The sequence below is a fragment of the Tamandua tetradactyla genome, chromosome 7 (assembly GCF_023851605.1).
Source record: "Tamandua tetradactyla isolate mTamTet1 chromosome 7, mTamTet1.pri, whole genome shotgun sequence".
Taxonomy (NCBI): Eukaryota; Metazoa; Chordata; class Mammalia; order Pilosa; family Myrmecophagidae; genus Tamandua; species Tamandua tetradactyla.
In genome coordinates, this window is record NC_135333.1 from 30097786 (window position 1) to 30104204 (window position 6419).

Sequence of the window (6419 nt, forward strand, 5' to 3'; positions counted from 1 at the left end):
TCAAGTATGCAATTCAGTGGTGCTAATTATATTTACAACGCTGTGTTACCATCACCACCATCCATGATCAGAACTTTCCCATCACCCCAGAAATGCTGGCGTGGGGCATTTTTAAGAAGTGGTGAAAAAAAAATTGAAATTGGAGGGAGCTAGTGTTTGCAGAACATTGTCAATTTCCTAAATATCACTGAATTGAACGCTTTAAAGTGGTTAGTCGTGTATGTGAAATTTACCTTTATAAAAAAGATTTGCCTCTTCTAAAGAAATAAAGGAGAGAGGGAAAAATGTACGGAAGGAAGGAAGGAAAGAAAAGAAGGAAGAAGAGAGGAAGGGAAGGAAGGGAAGGAGGGAGGGAGGGAGAGAGGGAGGGAGGAAGGAAGGAAGGGAGGGAGGGAGGAAGAGGGGCAATTAGGAGGCAAAAGAAGCAAGAGGAGCCAGGCCGCATGTAACAACACTCATGCTGGACACACCTGTGTCCACGCCACCTAAACAGAGTTTAGATGTGTGCGGTCATGAACATTTGCACACACTACCCCACCCTGGACACGCCTGCACACGCACCTCTGTTCACATACCCAACCCTTGCTCCAGGGATGCATGAGTACTGTCAAGCACAGAGAGGTGGGACTGCGCCAGGGCCAGGAATATGGGCTTCGGGGACAGACTGCCGGCTTCCTGTGTGACCCTGGGCAAGTCACTTGCCCTCTCTGTGCCTCAGTTCTCTCACCTCAAACATGCGGATAATAACAGTGACCTCATAGGGCTGTGGTGAGGATTACATGAGATAGTACTCTCAAGTACCAAGACGAGTGAATTTCTATAACTGTTCACTGTTAAGATTTCTAATATGACATTAATATGTACAATGTGCTTAATGATATATGATATCATTACATCTTCATATTTTCTATTCTATGTTAACGTTTGATTAAGCACATGCTTACTATACATATATACATATATGTTTTATATGTCCATGTACCAGCCTATTTGCACCCATCCACATGTCCTGAAAACACCTATAAGCACAGGCACAGGCACACATGCATACTCACCCCAGCACCCACATGTTTATAAACATACACACTTGGGCACACACACGTGCAGATGCACATACCTACACCCACACATGTGCCCTTTCTACATGCCTAACCCACTTCTGTCCTCTCCTCCCACTTTAAATGTCCATGCTGGGCAGGAGGCAGGAGGTCCTAACTGTTATCCTGACCCGAGCCAGCCCAGTGCCCCACCCCCCAGGCTGCCCTCTCAGACCCATTGGGAAGAGTAGAGCCAGACAGGTAAGGCCAAAGAACACATTCTAGTACCACTGGGTAAGGGGCCAGCTGCTCCGGTTGCAGAGAAGTCCCTGGGCTCGTGGGTATGTGTTCTTAGCCTGGAACCCCTTTAGGGCTGGGCTTTGTCAGTGTCCCTGCCCCCAGCACAGTGTCTGGTGTTGCACGAGAGACCTGGCTCTCACTGACAGCTGACTGACTGCATGAACAAATAGATATCTATCACATGATGCTGAAGATAGACTTGTCCTGGGATTGCCATAGGGTTGATGTCTGCTTTGTCTCCATTCCTGGCACCCAGTCAAGATCTTAGCAAAGTGGTCATCAGTGAGTGAATTAATTAGGATGTGTTTGGCTGTAAGTGATGATAACAGTAGCTTAAACAAGATCTCTTTATTTATCTTACCTGGAAAAGCCTGAAGGGAAGCATACCAGGCTGATCCCCAATGTCGGGGACTCAGGCTCCTTATAGCCTTACAGCTAGGACTTGGACTCCGTCGTGCACAGCCTCCATTCACAAATGTACCTTGTGATCCAAAATGACTGCTCCAGCTCCAGTCATCAAGTCTGCATCCCAGCCAGGATCGATGTAATAAAGACGGGGTAAAGGGCCTAGTTCAGCTGCCTCTTAAGGAAGCTGTAATGCAACCATTGCACTTATATCCCTTTGGTCACATCATCACTTCTAGCTGCAAAAGAAGTTGGGAAAGGAAGGCAGCCTCTGCTCTGGGCAGCCATGTGCCCTACACCAGAGGCTGCATCACTGTGCTCCAGAGGCGAATGTCGATATTGGTTCAACTGTTATCTGTATTTGCTGAACTCAGCTGTCTAAAATTCAGACACTGGCTTAGTGGTTGTCTGTCATGCTGGGGATACATAACTGCACTTGAGGAAAGAAGTACACTGTATGCTCCCCAGCCTGTGATGCCTGTTAGAGAAGGCCCGACACTAACTTGTATTGGCCGGATCTTGGAGAAGGAGCAAAGCAGGATGGTCATGGCTGAGGGTATGCGCTGTGGAGGCCAACAATATGTTTCGGTTCTGGCTCCAGCACCTTCTCCTGGGTGACCTTTGGCACATTACTTAACCTCTCTGAGCCTCAGCTTCCTCATCAATAAAATGGGAATGATATCCCTGCTCCAAAGGAAGATAATGACGATGCAATGATATTGCAAATGCAAGACCCTTAGCGTGGTGCTAGGCACAGAGGGAGCCCTCAGAAAAAGGCCCCTCTCAGAGGAAAGGGAGGTGGCCACGTGCTCAAACCTCCCAAGAGTTGGGACGGGCTCCTCCTCAGCGACCACAGGACCTCGGCTCTCTGATCACAGCAGGAAGCAACTTTACTGCCATTTTTGTTAGAACCCCCGCTAAGCTTGAAAAGATCACGGTTTGCTATATAAGTAAGATATGTTCATTGCTGAGAGATGAGAAGAAAACAGATGAGATAAAAGAAAATTCATCAGAATTGTGGATACTAATGGCAGAAGCAGCAGCATCGGAACTCGGTGCAGAAAGGAATAAAAACAGACAGAACTCAGATAAGTTTAACTAGATATAGATGATGGCCAGACTTCCAAGCCATTACTGGTTTTTTCCCCCACAGCAATTCTCCGTTTATTTGGATTCCTCTCAATGATAAAGCCATCAGAACCATTTGTTGTGCCTTATTTATCAGGACCAGATAAAAATATGAGCCTCAGTATGATCACAAAAGTCACCCTTCCCCTTTGGACGTACTCCTACCTGGCACTGCTGCTCCCCGTGATCATAACTGGCTACAAGCCAGGTGTCGTCTCACAGGACGTTGGCTTCATCATGACCCAGGTGTGGCTTGTATTTGGTCCAGGATTGGAAGTCATGCAGGAGCTGGAGACCTGAGGCTTGATGGCCTGCTATGCCCACTCCCACAGCACGGTCAGCTGGGAATGCTGCCAGAGGGTGAGCAGCTACTGCATGAAGGATGTTGGTGGCCTACGCAGTGGCCTCTGTGCTGGCCCAGCTCCTGATGTCCCCGGCCAACCTGTCACACTTTTACCTCAATGTCATATCCTTGGCCTCTGTCTCTGTGGCCTTCCTTTTCTCTCTTTTTCTACCAATGCCCAAGAAGAGCATGTTCTTTCATGCAAAACCCAGTAAAGAAGCTCCTCAAAAGTCATCAGCAAAAGATGCTGTATTAGAAGAAGCCCGTAAGGATCACCAAACAGTCTCCCAAGCGTCTTTCAGCATCTCAGGGCCCATGGGTGACGGCCTCCGGAGCAGCCCGAAACCAAAAAAGGTGGCTTTGAGAGTGTTCACATAGTGGTTCCACGATCTCAGGGAGTGTTACTCCTTGAAGCCTCTTTTTTACTGGCCCCTCTGGTGCACTTTATCCATGGCAGGTTTTTTTTTAATTAATATTTAAAATAAAAATATATATATAACAACAAACAAATGCAAACATTCTTTTTTCCCTTATATTTCTACTTTTTTTTTTTAAATACCAACAAACACCAAACAAACGCAAACATTTGTAACTTTTGATCATTCCGTTCTATATATATAATCAGTAATTCACAATATCATCACATAGTTGCATATTCATCATCATCATCATTTCTTGGAACGTTTGCATCTGTTCAGAAAAAGAAATAAAAAGAAAACCTAAAAAAATTCATACGTACCATACCTCTTACCCCTCCCTTTTATTGATCACTAGCATTTCAATTTAAATTTATTTTAACATTTGTTCCCCTTATTATTTATTTTTATTCCATATAAACAATTCGTCTGTTGATATGGTAGATAAAAGGAGCATCAGACATAAGGTTTTCACAATCACACAGTCACACTGTGAAAGCTATATCATTATACAATTATCTTAGAGAAACATGGCTACTGGAACACAGCTCTACATTTTCAGGCAGTTCCCTCCAGCCTCTCCATTACATCTTGACTAACAAGGTGATATCTACTTAATATGTAAGAATAACCTCCAGGATAACCTCTCGACTCTGTTTGGAATCTCTCAACCATTGACGCTTTGTCTCATTTCACTCTTCCCCCTTTTGGTGGAGAAGGTTTTCTCAATCCCTTGATGCTGAGTCTCAGCTCATTCTAGGACTTCTGTCCCATGTTGCCAAAAAGGTTTACACCCCTGAGAGTCATGTCCCACGCAGACAGGGGGAGGGTGGTGAGTCTGCTTGCTGTGTTGGCTGGAGAGAGAGGCCACATCTGAGCAACAAAAGAGGTTCTCTTGGGGGTGACTCTTAGGCCTAATTTTAAGTAGGCTTGACCTCTCCTTTGTAGGGTTAAGTTTCATATGAACAAACCCCAAGATTGGGGCTCAGCCTCCATGGCAGGTTTTAACCAGGTTTTGAACTATGTTCAAATCTTGTGGGATTACAAGGCACCATCTCATAGTAATACAACATATGATGGAACAGCGGAAACCTTTCAGCTTTGTAGGGGCCCTGGCAGCCTTCGCAGTCGGCCACGTGAAAGTTACCTGGTTTCTTTGGGGAGAGCCGGCCTTGGGGATCTTCTCAGCAGCGAATGCGGGGCCTCTATTTCTCATGCGTTACACAACTAATATTTGGGTGTGCTACGCTGGTCTCTTGATATCCAAGCCAAGTTACATGTTTCTTATAATGGTAGCAGCATCTCAGATCGCTGTGAGTTTCAGCGTGGAGCACGACACCCTGGTGTTTGGAGTCAACACTTTCATGGCTTGGCTGTCCAGCCCCGCTCAACCCTGACTGTGGTGGAAGACCAGGGCCTGGGGTCCCCCGTCGGTATGCAGTATTTTATTTATTTAAATAATTTCTCAGTCATTGTTGGAATTTTCCCAATGAGAAGCATTTTCGTAATCTGTTCAACCAAATGCAAAAAGAAAGAAGATCCTTCCAGTAATCGGAATCCAAATGGCTCGGTTGACCCAGCGCCTGATATGAGCAAAGCAGCAGGGTTTTAGGCCGGTGTCACCCACAAGGTCTCAGAGGACGAGCGACTGATTGAACACATATGGGGCTGTGTGCACGTACTTCGGTATTTTAATGTTTTGCCCTAGATTAAGATACTGTGAAAATGGGGAGCGGAGGCTTAATGTGTGCAGAATTTTTAACTAGGTCGAATTGAAACGTTTGGACATGGGGAGAGGGGATGGCAACCTACTATGAAGGTGAATGTAATTAACAGCACTGAATTATGAATATGGCTGTGGTTGAAAGGGGAGGTTTAAACTGGAGTATCGCACTAGAAGGAAAGCTCGAGGATAAAACTTGGGGTTCTCTAATGCAGGGAACCCTGTGGTGGAGGATGGCTGTGATTAAATGCACAAATATAAAAATAATCTTTCATGAACTAGAGCAATGGACATCACTAATACAAGAAGTTAGTAATAGAGGGGAAAAACTATTATGGGGAAAAAACACACCTATTGCAAATTATGATCTATTGTTTATATTTTAATATTCTTCCCTCAACAGTAACAAATGTACCACACCAGCGTTAAGGGAGCTAAACTTCAACAATTTGTTGAATATCCTGCAAGACTTTTTGGTAATTGTCATGTATTCATGTAAGTATACATACTTATATACTTTTTTAAAATGTAAAATTCATGCTTTTAATGGGATCACCTCAAACATAGGCTACTATAAAACCTTGAAATGCTAAAAATTACCCTATTGAAATACGTCTTTTTCAGTTTGACATATCACCGCCATCTCTCATTATCACCTAATTGGGGAGCTCTTATTCACAATAGCTTCAAAAGATCCAGCTTGATTCTACCAGCGCTTCTCTGATTGCTTCACATGTGGGTTTTCCCCTTTTCTTACTTGGTTACAAATAATGCTGCAGTGAAGATCCTCATACACAACTCCGTGAATTTCTAAGTATTTCCTTAGGGTAGATTCTTAGAAGAGGGCCTCATCCCTCGTTCTCCCAAATAAACTACATTACTAATTAAGAGATGCCTGTGTTAAAAAAAAATTAAGCAAAGCCATATGGAATAGCCAATTAAAGCTTTGAATGAGCAGGAGAAAAAAATACTTTCTTCACATTGAATTGATATAAATATTGGCTAAAAGTGAGGACACTTGACACGTTCATGAGTCTCTGCTGCTTTGTTGGGGGAAAACTCATCGT

At 44.3% G+C, this 6419-nt stretch overlaps 1 pseudogene; it reads left to right on the plus strand.

Moving 5' to 3' along the window:
• The first annotated feature begins 2853 nt into the window (after nt 1–2853).
• Nucleotides 2854–5241, plus strand: LOC143690397 (thiamine transporter 2 pseudogene; annotated as a pseudogene).
• Nucleotides 5242–6419: the final 1178 nt, after the last annotated feature.